Source organism: Lepidochelys olivacea (genome assembly GCF_965140295.1).
Source record: "Lepidochelys olivacea isolate rLepOli2 genome assembly, chromosome: 5".
In the NCBI taxonomy this organism is placed as follows: Eukaryota; Metazoa; Chordata; order Testudines; family Cheloniidae; genus Lepidochelys; species Lepidochelys olivacea.
In genome coordinates this window covers 86,518,065-86,536,475 of record NC_140415.1, presented here as the reverse complement: position 1 = coordinate 86,536,475, position 18,411 = coordinate 86,518,065, and the positions used below count along the sequence as shown (strand labels likewise).

The window sequence follows — 18,411 nt, the reverse complement described above, 5'->3', positions numbered from 1 at the left end:
CCTTGGCACTATATCACAAATCAGTTGAATTACCATGCATCTTGTAGATATGTTCTTTTCCTAAAAACATAAGATAAAGTTTCTTTGCTTTTTGGAACACTTTGTAGTTGTTGGCATTCTTCTGGGGAGAAAACCGATGTTACTGCATTAAGTTAGCCCAGTGACCGAGACCTTATAAAGTGATTTGTCATGCTTCTCATGATTGGTGAGATAAGAAAAACAACGTAGGACAGCTTACTCTAAAGACATGTTAAATGGAAAGGATACCTGAAGGATGTCATCAGTCTTTATCTTTCGAGGTCTGTCTTTAAAGAATTCTAACTTGTTTCTCCCAAGCTGTTTTTTATAGGATGAAGTTGGGAGCTTGGGGAGGACATGTGATTGACTCTTTGTTCTCCCTAGAACTCCTGCTGTGAATTAGTGGATTGAAAATATATGTGGAATTAACCTGTGGTAACAGGTTTATAATCGAATTGTTTGTGTCTGTGTAAAATATGGCAGCACTAATGGAAACTATTATACTTTTGATTCTGCTCTGAAAACTACAAAGATTAAACCACCAAATATCACTGCTATCACATAGGTTATCATTACATTTTTTCCTTTGTCTTATCTATTTAACTAAATGCTTAAAACAATAAATAGTGTTCAGAAGTTTAAGATAGTCTTTTATAAACATACGTCAGTGTAATTAATACAAAGCTGAATTGCTTTGAGGTTTACTGCTGGTCAGCTTCTTAAGATGCATCCTTTTGGTCTGAGGGAGGTTTATGTAGTTCCATATATGGATTAGCCATATAATTACTGGAGGGCTATCCATAAATATTTTTATGTTTATGCATGTGAGAACTGAATAAATTTTTAGTAGTCTGTGTTCTGCTAAACAAGTAGCAAAAATACACTGGTATCCACTCAGAACTATAGGGAGAGACTGCAAGCTGAAAATCTGGTATATCTTTATCGTAAAAGGGGCCAAATCCCAAGCCACGCACAGTACGAAAAAGAAAATTGGGGCATATGAAGAGGGTAGAGATTGCTTTAAATTGAAAATGATTGTCAAAGTAAAAATAAAATCTTCCAACTTTCCTTCATGAAAATAGTTGTATGCAAAAGTTATGATCATGACTAGCTTTAAATTAAACCTTTACATCTGTTTTCATTGACTGGTATTATTTTTAGCAGCATTATGAATAGAGTTGGTCAACATTTTATAATTTGAAGAAAAAACCTTTTTTTTGAGTTTAACTGGATTTTTTTTCCATTTTTTGACCAGCTTGAGTTATAAAGTACTGTATAGTAGCAATATAGTTATCTCTCTCTTGTTTTCAACAGGTAGAAGATTTTACAGAGTCCACATACCTTATACGCCTTTCCTTATCTAGATTTTGTACATAACATTCCAGATTTCATAAGACCACGGAGACATCTACTCTAGCTGTACCGAGCACGCAAGCCATATTTGACGAACTTCTGTAATATAATATTGCTTCTGACAAAGTTTGCATAAATGAACAGTTTTAACCACAAGAGTTTCAAAATAAAGCTTAGTATGAGTACAACGTATTCTGGGAGATTTTAACTAGCTCAGTACACTGACCTAGGGGACCTAGATAACGTGTTTTCTCAAGCTTTAAAACTATAAACAAGAGAGAAACTAATATGTAATACCAGTGTTAAAAGAATTAACTATTTCAGCAGATAATGGGTACTAGAACTGAGCTCAGACTGTGCCTACACTACAAACTTTGGTTGACGCAAGTTAAGTTGACATAGAGCCACTGCAGTTAGTTTAACATTTATATGCTTGGATACTTTGCTCCTGGCGTTGGTGTTGCATGCACTCACCAGAAGTGGTTGTGTCAATGCACAGTCTGGTGCACCATGGGTAGGTGTCCCAGTTTGCAATATGCCACCCTCCAGTGCACTGTCTTTTGGAAATCTTTGGCAGTGCATGGTGGAGCAGAAACAAGTCATGCAGGGATGAATGGGAGCAAAGGATCAACAACTTCCCAGAGTAACTGTCTCCATCCCATAATGTCATCTATATTCCATCTGTGCCTTTTTAAAAATCCCACAAACCCATGCTGCTCTTTTCATTATTTGTCATCTCTGACAGAAGCATGGCTACTGCACAACTCTGCACTATTGTCATGAGCGTTGCAAGCACAAGATGCCAGATCATCTGGTATTTGCAGAACCGTAAGAAGAATTAAATCAAAGGGGAACATGGCAGTTTCCTGGAGGGCAGGTTGCTGTGGGACATAGTGAGAACCAAGTTAAGGTTGTTGGTGGCATTCATAGAGCTGCTGTGGGTGGTGGAGCACCACTTCTTGGCCTAACAAATGAGTACTGACTGGTAGGATCGCCTTGTAATGCAATTTTGGGACAGTGAGCAGTGGCTTCAGAACTTTCGGATGTGCAAGGCCATGTTCCTGGATCTGTGTGGTGAGCTCTTCCACGTCCTCCAGCGCAGGAATGCAGTTCTCATTTTGGCACTGACAGTGGAGAAGCAAGTGGTGATCACCCTGTGGAAGCTTCCATTACCAAATTGTTACCAATTAGTGGGAAATAATTTTGGAGTTGGAAAATCCCCTCTAGAGGCATTTGTTATGAAAGTGTGCAAGGCCATTATATTTGAAAATGGATTCTTCAATCTAGAGAAAGGTATAACATAATCCAAGGGCTGGAAGTTGAAGCTAGAAAAATTCAGACTGGAAACAAATTATTTTTATAATGGTGAGAGTAATTAATTAACAGTTGGAGCAGTTTACCAAGGTTCATGGTGGATTCTCCATCACTGACAATTTTTTAAATCAAGATTGGATATTTTTCTAAAAGATCTGCTTGAGGAATTATTTTTGGGAATTTCTATGGCCTGGGCTGTACTAAATGATTGCAATGGCTCCTTCTGGTTTTAGAATCTATGAGCCTCCTGCTATGCAGGACAGTGACTCTCAGAAAATATGCAGGACATAATGGATGGATTTGTATCAGTAGGGTTCCCAAACTGTGGTGGAGCAACAGACAGCATGTTTATCCTTATTTTGGCACCAGACCACCGTGCCACAGAGTACATCAACAGAAAGGGTTACTTTTCTATAGTTATGCATGTGTTGCTGGATTCCTGGGGACATATCACTGACATCAACGTGGGCTGGTCAGGGAAGGTGCATGGCACTCGAATCTTTCTGAACCCAGGACAGTTCAGAAAGCTACAAGCAAGGATGTTCTTTCCCAACTGGTTGATTACTGTTGGCAATGTGGAAATGCCCATATTGAGCCTGGGGGACCCAGCCTTCCCCTGGCTCATGAAGCTGTACACTGGCCATAGAAAGTTTCAACTACCAGCTCAGCAGGTGCAGAATGACAGTTGGGTGTGCTTTTGGTAGATTGAAAGGACACTGATATTTATTCACAAGATTGGAGTTGAGAGGGGGAAATCACAATGCTATGTCCTGTGTAATATCAGTGAAACGAAAGGGGGAAAAGTTGCTGCTGGCATGGCTGGTAGTGGTAGACTGGCTGCTGTCTGTTTTTAACAGCCAGCTACAAGGCTTTTAGGAGAGCTCAAGTGGAGCTATACAGCTCAGGGAGGCTTTGAAAGAGCACTTAACATCAAACCACACTGTGCATTATGGTGTAATGTGCTGTTTTCGGCCTGTTGGGAATTGTGTGCTGCTTGGTGTACGTTTGACTATAACATTGTCAATGCAAATACTACTTTTGTGGTGCTATTATGATTATTATGCTTTTTTGTCACTGATCCTATGCATTGTCGCGTAACAAGTGGGTGCTCTCTGCAGCATATGTTGTGAACTAATAAAGATGATTAATTTTTCGAATAGAATTTTATTATGTAACAAAACCAGTGCAAAATAAAATCTGCAATTTGAAATCAAATACATTAAAAACTTAATTTCTGTTCTATTAATATATTGTCAAGGGGAAAGAACATTCTTGTCCATTCTATCTATACATACAGAAACAGCAGCTTTCACAAATCAATGTATGTGAAGATGTTTGTCTTTAATGTCTCCCGGGGAGTACTTGTAGAGGTAGGTATGCAGCCCCTGATGCCACATGGAATGTTGAGGGAGTGTAGGGAGGTGCTGTAATGGAGTTCTCCATGGACTGCAAAGAGAGGTGAACCCATGTTTGTTGAACTTGTAGGTCCACAAGAGACTGGAGCCATCTGCATTTACTGCTGGAGAAGCCTCATTATGTCCTGGTGCATCTCCTTCTCCTTTTTCCTGCTTGGACTCCTGGACCTTTCTCCTGTCCACTCTTTCCTTCTCCAGGCTGTCTGCAGTGTTCACCCTCCAGGCCCTTTGCTCATGGTCCTGTGTCATACTGACTGACAGGATTACATTGAACATGTCATCCCGAGTCATTTCTTTCTCTTCCTTATCTGGCTCAGGCATTCCACAGGTGTGTATGGGGCGGGGGGGGGGGGGGGGGGAGAACCCCTCAAGGCTGCAACGAAAACAGTTACAGATAAAACACAAAAACATACCATTATCAATATAGTCACAACGGAAAGTGAACATTAAGATTCAGAACTCCCTTCCATTGCTCCTCTTAAGTTTTCAACAGGACGTGTTTATTGACCCTTCTGCTTCGGAGTGCTTGTGGACCGCGCCACTCAGAGCACCAGCGCTGGTGTGTGTGGTCTGCCAATGGTGAGGGAAATGAGGAGGGAATTACTCGGTTGCATGAAATTGAGTATAGGCACTGAATACTGTCACCATTTCCACAGGCGATAGTGATTTTAGCTGATATCTCACTCTAAGGATAATAAAGGCAGAGAGAGCACAGCTGCTATTGAAGCCACCCAGGCCCACAGGCTGCTAGCCTGTGTACTGCAGTAGTGCTTGCCCAAGTTATTGTCAGCTGGTGTGGGAAAGGATCCTACCACGGAGGAAGAAATAAGGCTGCCATCTAAGTTCCCTGTAAGCTGCGCGGCTGTGCAGCAGTCTATTTAGCACTGTACAGACGCTCAGGGAACCCGTCCACCCGCCTGCTGTAACTGGGGGAGAGGTGCCCGTCCCCCAGCCCCAACCTGCCGCAGCCGGGGGAGGGCCATGCCATAGGCGCTGACTTCCCCTCTAACCAGGGGGGTGCTCAATCCTGCCCTCCACCCCAGGCCCTGCCCCTGTCCCGCCTCTTCCCCTGAGCGCACTCCGTCCCCGCTCCTCCCACTCCCTCCCGGAGCTTCCTATTCTGTCATGAAACAGCTGTTCGCGGTGGGCGGGAGGCACTGGGAGGTAGGGGGAGGAGTTGGGCAGTGGGGCAGCTGACAGGTGAGAGTTGCTGGGGACAGGGGGAGCTTGGCTGCTGGTGGGGGCCGCTGAGCGGGGAGAGAGAGCTGGGCGGAGCCTTCTTCCCTCTGTAGCCCTGGAGCACCTTCGTGCACGCCAAACCCTTCATCCCTGGCCCAACCCCAGAGCCCTCATCCCCAGCTGGAGCCCTCACACTCCTGCACCCCAACCCTCTGCCGCAGCCCTGAGCCCTCTCCCCTAGCACATGAATTTTGTTATGTGCACCAGTATGAAGGTGATGTGTCACACATGATCTCCATATTTTTCTCCAGCCCTGGAGCACCCACTACGTCAGCGCCTATGGGGGCACCTGTCCCTCGGTTCCAACTCAGGCCTGGACCAGCTGGGGGAGGGGCAGCCTGAACCCAGCCCAGGACCGGCTGGGGAAGGGGCACCTACCTTGGCCCCAGCCCTGTAGCTGCCGTGGTGGGGAGAGGTGCATCTTCCCCTCCAGCCCAGGTGCTGCTGTGGGGAGAGAAAGATGTAGGTTTGATTTTTAGAAGGTACATACTATACATTTTTAAAGTAATTTATTTTGAAAACTTTTCAGGTTAGTATTACAGCTATATCAGAAAATGAATGATTGGTAAATGAAATAACCAAACAAAGTAATTGAAGCAGATAGTTCACCTCCCTATGACTTCATAAATATCTCCAATTCAACAGGTTAATCATTAATATTTGGAGGATTTTCTTGCCACGCTGTATTAGGAGGAGAACATCACCAGACAGATATTTAAATTGTTTTATTTAACTAAAACAACAACGTTATGTATTTTGGATTTTTCTTCTTCAACAGCAAACATATAATATTTTAATAAAACAAGCATATGAATTTTTGAATTTAGTTAAACATTCAAATTTTTTTTAAAATCAGGTTTGTTTTTGTTAAAATTGTTTTTAACTGAAATAGTTAAATGAAGTATTTAAAAAACAAATAAATAAATCAACCGTGTCAGCCAGCTCAACATGAGAAACTTAAAATATTGGCTCCTGCAGCTAACTCAGTTGTTTTCACCTTCATTTTCCTGTTGTTTTCATAATCTGGAAAAGAAAAACAAGTTTTCCAGCTTTTTCAGGTCCCAAACGATTTTTCAATTTGGAATGAATTAGTCCAAAGGAAGAAAATATTTTTTCTACACCAGTAGAAGAAGCTACTGCTGTTAAAAGTGAGATTATCACTTCAACAGTCTCTGAATCCAAGTGCTTATGTGACTTCCACCACTTACCTGGTGTGACTTTCTTTAAAACATGATCAGCAAACATGTATTTCTTGAGTGGTTCATCCTTAGCTCTGAAGTTTAGTATAGTGGGATGATTGCTGGATGTCCATATCATAACCAACTCCTCTTCTTCAGCAGTTAAGGTTTGACCCTGGTACAGAGTATTGAGAATATTTGCAAGAAAATGAGCTGGAGATAGTGCTTGTCCCAATTGTTTTTTTAATGCTTGTAATTTAACTTGGTCATTGCATATTTCTCTTTTTAAGATCTCACTCAGTTCCTTCCAGATTTCGACAGCGTCAGCAATAAAAGAGCTATTTCCCTGCATTTTGTTCAAGGCTACAGAAATAGGCTTCAAGGTACTCAGGATGTGTTCAACATTTCTCTTAAGCCCAATGTTGAAAACTTTGGTTGTGACCGTGCCATCTATTTTTTTTCATGATTTTGTTCACAAACTGTCATCAGATTAGGCCAGTTCTTGACACTGTGTTCAAAACAGTCCACTACTGAGTTCCATCGCATGTCTTGTGGGAGAGTTTGCTCCACCCATCAAGACTCAGGTTAACAATTTCACCCTCTAGACCTCTTGCACACTGCTCAATTTCTCTTTCATACACTTTATCCAGCAATTTGCCTGTGACATTTGCTCTGTTGGGTGGACTGTATTGTGGTCTTAATGGCTGAACCATGTTAATACAATGTGGGTTCTCAATCATATGGAAAGGAAAGTTTATTGCATAAGCAAACCAGGCAAATTTTTTATCAATTACCTCTTTTTGTAATCTGCTGGTTCTTATCACAAATTTATCTGTGGTTGTTCCTGGATGATGGAAATTTTTTTTTCTTTTTGCTACAGGTGATATACTGTGGCTGTGTGACATACATGATTTGACCTGAAACGCTATCATTGGCAGATAACTCTGAAACTGTAGAAAATGATGGTGATCTTGAAGGTGGATAGTCTTCAGAATCCTGTATGTTGAGGATGGATTCTCCTAAACAAAATAAGTCGATGCAGTTATTTAATTATTATTACCATACTGCTCATTTAGTAGTACTCACTGCATTCACTGACACTCAGTACTACTTTAAAGGTGAAATTGTAAAAGGAAGATCTGCCTAATTCAGGTATTTATTTTTTATCACAACTGCATCTAAAATGATAGTACCATAGAGTAACAACTATATTTTTTGCTTAAACGTGAGAATTCAAGAATAGTCCCGAAGGAAGACGGGCAGTCCTTAAGAAAAAAGTATGAAATAAAAAGTTTACCAACCTGACAATCCTGCATGTTCAGACATGTTCCTTTCATCAACTTCAACACAGCTTCCTCCTGAGAAGCAACACTTTTCATGATGTTATTTCATTCAGGCAACCAGGCCTTGCTTTTCTTTGTTGCACTGTTCGCACGCTTGCCTGTCTTACCCACAGGTAGAGGAACTTCATTAGAATATTCCCAAACTGGGTCTCTCTTACTGCCTGCTGCCATTACAGGTCTTCCCTTCTAGTGAGAGAATGGTATGGTGGATTTCAAATCAATGAAGGCTACACTCAGAAAGACCTCCAGACTTCTGGAATATGCTGCTCAAACAGTTTCACTTTTGTTTCTACTGCCTGTCCCTCCCTTCTCACATTTATCTCCAGGCTTCTTCTCTTTGTCCAGATCTATTTTGCCTCCAATAATCTTCTATTCATTGAACATTTTGAAACTTTGCACTTTTAGAGAGAGGTAAGGGATTGACTCTGTGTACACAAATTTGCAGAGGGACACTAGGGTTGAGGTCTGTTATTTCTCACCTCTATATATTTATTTAAAAGCATTTTTGCTGTTAACAAGAATGTTATCTCTGGAGACACATATCCACCATTTGAGAACTGCAAAACTAAGCATGTTTGATGGTATCTTCTAGACTGAGCACTGAGTCCCATTGTGTAGATAGAACGATTAACCTAATTAATCTATACGGCAGCCCCTGGAACCCCATAAAATTGGGTCCCTAATCCATGAACTATTGGCACTCATTTACAAGACTTTTCTTAAATATTTACATGAATATATTGTCTCCTACTATAGAATTAGAATTTATAATCCCTACTCCATGATGAGATATCTGAGCTATAGTGTATTTTAATTAAAACTTTCTTTAGATAGGTTTTTTCTGCAAAAAGCATTTTATCAAATAAATTCAGATTTAACTTTAAAAGATCAGAGTTTTTTTATTTTTTTTTAAATCATTGATTTTTATCCACCCTGCTTAGCAGTATTTTTAAAGCAAATTGAATATACAAAGTAATGGAAGGACTTTGATCTGTAATCTAACCTGAGTAATGAAGTTCAGTTGTGTAACTCACGTACAATATCACTTACTTACCAATCTCAAAATTGTAATTTTTTCCCCCTTCCCCAATTACTTTATAGCTATACATTAGCCTTCGTGTCACTATGTGCTGGGGACAGAGGACATAATTTAATTTGTGCATAGAGCAGTGGCCATCAACTGGTCGATTGTGATCTTCAGCGGGGCTGCGGTTAAGACAGGCTCCCTGCATGCCCCGGCCCCACACTGCTCCCGGTAGGAGCCAAGATGGCCCTGGGGGTAGGGGGAGCAGGGGTCTCCCTCTGTGTACTGCTACTGCCTTCAAGCTGTGCCACGCAGCTCCCATTGGCCGGGAATGGGGAGCTGTGGCCAATGGGAGCTGTGGGGGTGGTGCTTGCAGAGAGGGGCAGCGCGTGGAGCCATGTGCTGCACACGCCCTCCCCCCCGGACGCAGGGGTGCGTGGGTCCCTTCCGGGAGCAGTGTGGGGCTAGGGTAGGCAGGGAGCCTGACTTAGCTGAACCGCTGACCAGGAGCCGCTGGAGGTAAGTGCTGCCTGGCGGGAGGCTGCACCTCAACTCCCAGACCTGAGTCCCCTCTTGGAGCCAGCACCCCAAACCCCTTCTGGCAGCTGAGCCCCCTCCCAGAGCCTGCACCCCAAGCCCCAGCCCTGACCCCCTTCCCAGAGCCAGCACCCTGTACCCTCCTGCACCCCAACTACCTGCCCCAGCCCGGAGCCCCCTCCTGCACCCAAATTCTCTCCCAGAGCTTGCACCCTTTACTCCCTCCTGCACCCCAAACCCCTGCCCCAGGCTCAGCCTAGCGCCCCCTCCCACACTGCGAACCCCTTGGCCCCAGTATAGAGCCCACACCCGCTCCCGAACGCCAGCCCCCTACCCCAGACCGGTGAAAGTGAGTGAGGGTGGAGGAGAGCAAATGATGGAGAGAGGGGGAATAGAGTGAGTGGGGTGGGGCTTTGGGGAAGGGGAGGGGCCTCGGGGAATGTGTGGGGTAGATCCTTCGTTGCTTTTGAATTCAAAAAGTGATTTTGAACTTAAAAAGGTTGGATACCACTGGCATAGAGGATATGATTTTTAGGGTTTTTTTTTTCTGTGTTCACAGTGTGTGTGGCGGTTTGGAATTTTGCACCCACGTTGCTACAAGTGTAAGATGATAGGTAACTGTGTTTAGCACTTTGAGTTAAACAGCTGGAAAACAGTAAGAGTACTTACGATGACCTCCAAAAGTAGCCCTCTGCTCTTGTTCTGAGTGTCTCTGTCTGCCTTTGCAGAGACAACATGCATACAGAGGCAGCTCTATTTGAATGGCTTGCTTTATTAAAACAGATTGATGGTGTAATGTTAGATTGTTATAGTGTTAGATTAAGAGCAGCTTTCTGTTTAAAACTTGACACTTAATTGCTCTTAATCTACATGGTTACTTGGGTTGCCTTCAAATTTGGTGTGCCTCAGGTGCGAGGGGTCCTGTTAGTGATCTAAATTTGGGGCCATTTAACCCAGGGGCACCCCAAGATGCAACCATTGGTTTGGGGAGGACACAAGCGTTCCTTAAAGTTGTCTGGTTCTTACAACCTATTTTTCCTTATAGATAGAGATCAAATCAGGTCTCAGATCATTGTATCGGGGGTTTCAAACATTTGAGGACCTGGTGCTCTTTGGAGGAAATCATATTAAAGTGTTGTCTGAAAAAAGATGGTGCTTTTCCAGTTAGGCATGCTAAGGTTTACAAGGCTATTCACATGCCTAATGGGTTATACTGAGTATGTGTGGAATGAGGAGTTAACAGAATTTAGTCTTCGAAGTTTCTCATCGGTTGGATGGCTAAAAAATACTGCTTTGAAACTGACTCACCCAGCCATTGTCACTTCAGGTTCTACCTCTGTCAGAAATTTGGAAGGGGTGGAATAGCCTATTGCTAAAATCTGTCACTTCTTTTGTTTTTAATTTTTTTGGGAATATAATCAAGTATTTTTCCCTTTAAAAATGCAAATGCTGGCAAGGGAGAGACTTTTAGGGGGTAGAGAAGTAGAAAAAATAGTGGGGAGAGGCATTCAGGGTTGCATCCAGGAGGAGGAGGGATAGGTGGGGATGGGTGAAAGGCAAAATGAGAAGGAATGGGGGCTTAGGTGAGGGAGAGGGATATGTGGGTACTGAGTGACGGACTGAAGGAGAATAGGGTCAGCCCCACATTTTCCCCTTCTGGGTGTGTGCCAAGATCTTAGAATGGTCTGAGTCCCTCTCCCTACCCCCCATGTGAGCAGGCATCTGGGTGTTCCTGCCCGCAAGGGGTGTCTGAGCCCCACTCCCTGCAATCCTGTGCATGTGGCAGGATCAGAGGGCCTCTTGCTTCTCTGGGGCAGCTCCCTGTCCCCCTCATGTGAAATGGGATATTGGGAAGGATTGCCTCTATGGGGGTATCTGAGTCCTGCTCTCCATCCCTGTGTATGCCAGTACCTGGGGACCCCTGCCCATATATGGGAGTCTGATCCCCCTCAGTGTGTCACCTCATGTGATCCAGGTTTTGGAGGGGGCTTGCCTTGCTCGGGAGTCTGATCCCCATTCCCTACTCCCCTGTATGAGTTGGGTGAGAGGGAAGCCTAGATAAAATTAGAGTGGTGGGAGGGCAGCTGGATTGGAAGGGGAAAGGCTGGTTTGTGGGGCTGAGCATCAGGGTGAGAATGGTATAGGGCAGTGGTTCTCAAACTTCAGCAACCCATGGACCTCCATTTTGATTTAAAACTTTTCACAGACTCCCAAGGCCCTGCCCCAGTCCACCCCTTCCCCCAAGACTCACCACTGCCACACTTCTTTCTGCCCCACTCCACCCCTACCCCTTCTCTTCCCTGCCTCTTTCCACCTCCTCCCCCGAGTGTGCCCTGACCCCACTCCTCCCCCACCCTCCCAGCGCTTTCTGCACGCTGCTGAACAGCTATTCTGCAGCATGCAGGAGGCACTAGAAGGGAGTGGGAGGAGTTGATCAGTAGGGCCAGTGGCCCCAGACATGACTCGCAGACCCCCTTGTGGACTCCAATTTGAGAAACTCTGGCATAGGGCTAGGATCAGTAGTCCACTTGAACTGCATGCTGTCTATAACTGCTACAATGACCACTAACCCCTACCAGCAAGCTTTCTTTTTTTCTTTCTTTCTCCCCCTCCCCCCCTTTTAAAAGAGGGGAAATTTAGTTCAGCAAAACTCAAATGTCAGAAAACACAGAGTTACAGTACATAACTTTAACTCTGCCCTCTTTACCCCAAAACACCCATAACATACGTATACTCTCACTCTTTTCACGTACAAGAAAGGCTGTACTTGCATTGGCTCTGTTCTTGAATACTTAGCTTAGTTTCCTGACAGAATTCCATAGTTATGAAATTTAGCAGCCACTTTGTGTACTCACAGGATGCCCTCTAAACCTATACTTTCCCTTGCCCATCAGTAAACTCAGACTGATCTCGTATCCAACTTTATTACTAACGCTTTCTGTGGCAAGACCCCCTCCACCTCCCAATGCCTACACAATATTTCAGTATGATAGACTAGCTCCTCAGGGTACACATGCTGCCCTTTCTTTACTTGCACACATGGAGAGGACAGAAATCTGATCTCATATCACAGTCACAGCTCTTTGACAGTCCTCAAACTAATCCCTCATCTCCTCAGCTCACAAACACCTCTACCAACCTGCCCCAACTATTGCTTCCATCATTCAAACGCTTCAGTACTGCTACAGCTCTCACACTGAACACCGCTACAGTGCATGGTGATAATTCCCAGTGGCTGCTGTCAGCTCCAGGAAGTCAGAGTCAAGGTTACAGAGGTATGTACCATAGCTCTGTATTTCCTAGTTCTTCTTTGAGTGATTGCTCACGTGCATTCCAATAGGTGTGTGCGCACTCCACATGTACGATCACGGAAAGCTTTTTCCTAGCAGTACCCATCGGGTCAGCTGTGGAGACCCCTAGAGTGGCGCCTTCATGACAGTGTATATACATATCCCTGCCACTTGCCCGTTCCTTCTTACCGCCCGTGACAGTCGCTGGAACAGCTTAGTCTCTTGCTTTTGCAAGTGCCTTACCTAGTGGTTCCCTTGTTTCTGTGTAAATAGTTGTTTGTTAGTTGTTGTAGATTAGTTTAGCTTACTTTGGGGAGTTTCCCCCCGTTCTACTCTCACTGGCGCCGGGGCATGCGTTGGTCGCAGTGGTTTAAAGCATGCAAGAGGTGTGCAAAACCTATGCCAACAAGTGATCCCCACACCGCCTGTCTCAAGTGCCTCGGGGAGGGCCATCAGACAGATAAGTGCCCTATTTGGAGGAGCGTCAAACCCAGGACTAAGAGGGAGCAGGACTATCACCTGAAGCTCCTCTTGATGGAGTTGACCCTTCAGCCACAGCCTGAGCCGACACAGGCATCCTCGGTGCACAGCGCACCGGCCATGGTGCGGGATGTCTCGGCACCGAGGAAGGACTCCGCCAGGGAGCACTGGCACTGCTCCCCGGCCCACAAGGCAAGTGCTTCACGGAGGCACCGTTCAGTCCCCGGTGCTGCATAAGAGAAAGAAACCAGACATGGGACATTCGAACCAGACAAGGGACGTTCGCATGTCAGGAAGCCGAGGGGGGATTCCAGTGGCGTGTGTCCTCTCGCGGGACACCCTCGGTCTGGTCCCCAAGAACTGGTGCCGTTGACTTCGGCCCCAGTTGCAGAGCCGTTGAGTCTGGTGAGAACGGACTCTCCTACCCGTGATGATTTGGAGGAAGAGCTTGACCTCCCCTCCACTCTGGACACATACGAGGTGACTCGAGACCTCATTGATATGACTGCGCAGTACCTTGCCCCGCAGGTGCGGAACTTGGCCTCGCAAACTCGGCACCGCCAGTAGCACCGTCGACGGCACCGACTGTGGCGTCATGCCCGGCACCGCAGGCGATTACAACACCAGTCATAGATTCATAGATATTTAGGTCAGAAGGGACCATTATGATCATCTAGTCTGACCTCCTGCACAACGCAGGCCACAGAATTTCACCCACCACTCCTGCAAAAACCTCACCCCTATATCTGTGCTATTGAAGTCCTCAAATCGTAGTTTAAAGGCTTCAAGGAGCAGGGACTTGTCCAGCAAGTGACCCATGCCCCATGGTACAGAGGAAGGCGAAAAACCTCCAGGGCCTCTTCCAATCTGCCCTGGAGGAAAATTCCTTCCCGACCCCAAATATGGCGATCAGCTAAACCCTGAGCTGATATGGGCAAGATTCATCAGCCAGATACTACAGAAAATTCTTTCCTGTCAGTCATGACACCATTGGCTATGGCGGCACCATCGGCAGCGCCGACTCCAACGGTGGCGCCACCGTTGATTCATCATCACAGGAAGCCCATGATGTTGTGGTGCCGATCTCTGTCTCCCCGGTACTGCTCCCCGGCACCGTCGGGCTCCGCTCCCCAGTGGTTGGCTACAGAGTACTCATCAGAGTTGGAATCATCTGTGTTCTTACGCAGCCACTACCGCTCCCGGTTCTGGCAACAGCACCGATCCCGGCACCGTAGGCTGGCGGAACAACTGGCACCAGTCACCACTTGGCCACCCCAGTTGCAGGGCCCAGTACAATGGCCCTTTTGGACCCCCTGGGCCTACCACCAGGCTCAAGGTCAGGGATCTAGGCTGGTATTGGTGTTATTGGCCCCCCCATATCCCTCCATCAGCGACATCGATGGCAAGCTACACCCCTAGGGCCCCAAGGATCCTTTATGGGACAGAGCTGTTGAGCAGCCGCAGACAAGCACAGCCCCTCCTCCACTGACGTTGGTGGCACTTGAACCTCCAGTCGCGGGGTGCTCCGAGGTACCTGACCTGGCCTCCAGAGGGCCCGAGGGGCAGGAAGACCGTGTCCCGGGAACCTCTTCCTTCTCTTTGCCAGACGAGGCAGTTGCGGGCACCTCCACCACTCTACCACCAATGGATACCAAAGGCCACCAGGACCTGCTTAGGAGGGTAGTAGTTAACCTCAACCTCCAGGCAGAGGAGGTTATGGAGGACTCAGATCCGATGGTGGGCATCCTCACACCCGAGGGTCCTTCCAAAGTAGTTTTGCCCCTCATAAGGACAATTCAGAACACCACAAAGGTGCTCTGGCAAACCCTGCCCTCTATACCACCAATGGCTAAAGGGGTCAAGAGACTCTACTTTGTGCCGCAAAAGGGCTATGAGCACCTGTTTACCCACCCCCAGCCAGGGACTCTGGTGGTTGATGTGGCAAACCACAAGGAGTGACAGGGCCAACCAGGCCCTGCACCTAAGTCACGTGATGCCAAGAAGCTGGATCTCTTTGGCCGTAAAGTCTATTTGACTGGGGGGCTCCAGCTTCGGGTAGCGAATCAGCAGGTAGTGCTTATCCAATATGCGTTTAATTCCTGGAGCTCGTTGGCTAAGTTCCAGGAGTTAATCCCAGCTGATTCTCGCAAGGAGTTCGGTGCGCCCCTTGAGGAGGGTAGAATTGTCTCTAGGACCGCCCTCCAGGCAGCCCTAGGTGCAACGGACTCTGCGGCTACAACTGTGGCCATCACTATGAGGCGCAGTGCATGGCTTCAGGTTTCAGGGGTCGCACCTGAGGTCCAAAACACAATACAGGACCTCCCCTGTTTGCTCAAAATACAGACACGCACCTGTATAGCCTGAAGGACTCCCGGGTGACTCTGAAGTCTCTGGGGCTGCACACCCCAGCGCCTCAGAGAAAGCCCCTTAGACCTCAGCCCCCGTCCCATTTCTACCTGGAGCCGCTAGGCTGGATCAGCCTAGGAGGAGGGGCAGAAATAACTGGAGGCGCCCAATGCAATCCTCATCGGGCCAAGGCCAAGGTTCAACCAAACAGCCCCCCGGCCCCAAGCCCAACTTTTGAAGATGTGCACGAGGATGGCGCATTAGTCGCCTTCTTGGATCTTCCCTCCCCCTCCCCCCCTTGTGAAGTGACTCTCCCGTTTCTACCGTGCTTGGTCTCAGATCATGTCAGACCGCTGAGTCCTCAGCACGGTGGAGGCGGGATATTCTATCCAATACTGTTCCCTTCCGCCCTCCCACCCCCCTTCCCTGTCCCTCTTCAGGGACCCCTCTCACAAGAAACTCGTTTCACAAGATGTACAATCGCTCCTAGCTCTAGGGGCAATAGAGGAGGTTCCTCAAGGGGTTATACTCCCACTATTTCCTCATCCCCAAGACCAAGGATGGGGTTCCGCCTATCCTGGACCTACGAGACCTCAACACAAACACAAAAAAAGAGAAGTTTCGCATGGTCTTTCTGGCCGCCATCATTCCCTCCCTGGATTCGGGAGACTGGTATGCCGCCCTCGACTTGAAAGACACGTACTTTCACATTGCCATTATCCCAGCCCACAGACACTTTCTCAGATTCGTGGTCAGTGGCCAGCACTACCAGGTCAGGGTGCTCCCATTTGGCCTTTCAGTGGCCCCACGGGTGTTCACCAAGTATATGGTAGTAGTAGCGGCGTTCCTCCGCAGGCGCCAGGTGTAGGTGTTTCCGTAGTTGGATGACTGGCTCATCAAGGCCGAGTTCCAAGCACAGGTGGTGAAGCACGTATCCCTGGCCTGGGCTACGTTTCACAGGTTGGGACTTGTATTGAACGAGCCCAAGTCCACGTTGACACCCCCCACCCCACGCAAAGAATAGAGTTCATCAGCGCTCTCTTGGACTCAGCGCAAGGGCCTTCCTTCCGGAACTGCGTTTCAAAGCACTCACAGACATTATCCAGACCCTTCTCCGCTTCCTCACAACTACAGCCAGGAATTGTATGAGACCATGGAGGCACATGGCAGCCTGTACATACGTGGTACAGCGTGCCAGGCTGCGCCTTCGGCCCCTCCAGACGTGTTTAGTGCAGGTGCACAGACCGGGCAGGGACCCACTGAACTCAATAGTGATTCTCCCACCTCAAATTCTCCACTCTCTCTAAAGGTGGCTGCAACCACAGCTGGTTTGTGCGGGAGTACCCTTCACCGCAGCCCATGCTTTCCCTTGTCACAGATGCCTCGGTGCTTGGTTGGGGAGTGCATCTGGACAATGTCAGAACCCAGGCAGAGCTATCGCTGTATATCAACATGAGGGAGCTGGGGGTGGTTCGCCTGGCATGCCAAGCTTTTCATGCCCATCTTCACGGCATGTGCATATCAGTGCTCATGGACAATACTGCAGCTATGTTCTATATAAACAAACAGGGTGGTGCTTGTTCCTCTCTCCTCTGTCGGGAAGCCCTCTCACTGTGGGACTTTTGCATTGCCCACTCTACACACCTGCAGGCATCGCACCTTCCGGGGGTGCAGATCGAGCTGGCAGACCGCCTCACGAGTGGTCCCTCAGGCTGAACATTGCTCACTCAATTTTCCAGAGGTGAGGCTCTCCCCACATGGACCTGTTCATGACGCGGAGCAACAGGAACTGCCAGAGATTCTGCTCCTTCCTGAACCACAGCCCAGGCTCCACAGCAGACGCCTTTCACCTGTCATGGACGGGTCACCTGCTATATGCATTCCCGCCATTCCCCCCATACACAGGGTGCTCCTCAAGACTCGTCAGGACAGGGCTTCCTTAATCCTCATAGTGCCAGCGTGGCCCCGTCACCATGCTACTGAACCTCTCAGTGGACAGACCAGTAGCGCTCCCTCTATGTCCCACCCTAATATCACAGGACCACGGTTGTCTACAGCACCCCAACCCAGAGTCACTCCACCTCATGGCGTGGAAGCTCCATGGCTGAACCCTTTTTAGTTTCAGTGCTCTCACTCAGTTAGGGAGGTCCTGTTGGGGAGTAGGAAACCCTCCACTCGAGCCACGTACCTGGCTAAGTGGAAGTGTTTCTCCATTTGGTCTCAACAAAGGGGAACTGAGCCACAATCAGCCCTAATTCCCCTTATTTTGGACTGTCTTTTAGATCTAAAGTACCAAGGTTTAGCAATATCATCCCTAAGGGTACACCTTGTGGCCATTTCAGTCTTCCACCTGGGAACGGCGGGGGGGATCAGTGTTTGGTAATCCCATGGTGAGCAGGTTTCTTAAGGGCCTTAACAGACTTTATCCTCCAGGACGTCTGCCCGCCCCCCCCCGGGATCTCAACCTGGTCCTGTCATCGCTCATGGGGGCCCCCCTTTGAGCCCAGGGCTACTTGCCCTCTCTCCTACCTTCACTGAAAAGTGGCTTTCGTGGTGGCTATAACCTCTGCTAGAAGGGTATCCAAACTCAGAGCACTGACCTCCGAACCGCCTTACACGGTATTTTATAAAGACAGGGTGCAGCTGCTCCCCCACCCTGTGTTCCTGCCTAAGGTTGTCTCCCAGTTTCATGTGAACCAGGACATATTTTTACCTCTGTTCTTCCCTAAACCCCATGCCACAAACAGGGAGCGCATGTTCCATTCCTTGGAAGTTAGATGGGCCTTCGCTTTTTACACTGAACGCACAAAGCCGCCTTGGAAGTCACCACAGCTCTTTATTGCTCTTGCAGAAAGAATTAGGGGGGAAAGAATT

At 47.3% G+C, this 18,411-nt stretch overlaps 1 protein-coding gene across 8 annotated transcripts in view; it reads left to right on the top strand.

Moving 5' to 3' along the window:
* Positions 1-18,411, top strand: part of SPIN1 (spindlin 1) — a 109,927-nt gene that overhangs the window by 25,083 nt on the left and 66,433 nt on the right. Inside the window, exon 1 of one of the 8 annotated variants that reach the window (XM_084629283.1) lies at positions 12,522-12,696. The exons of the other annotated variants lie outside the window; for them this stretch is intronic. The gene's annotated coding sequence lies outside the window, so the exon portion shown is untranslated. Of the gene's footprint in view, positions 1-12,521; positions 12,697-18,411 lie in introns of those variants that run through there. 8 annotated transcript variants of the gene reach the window in all.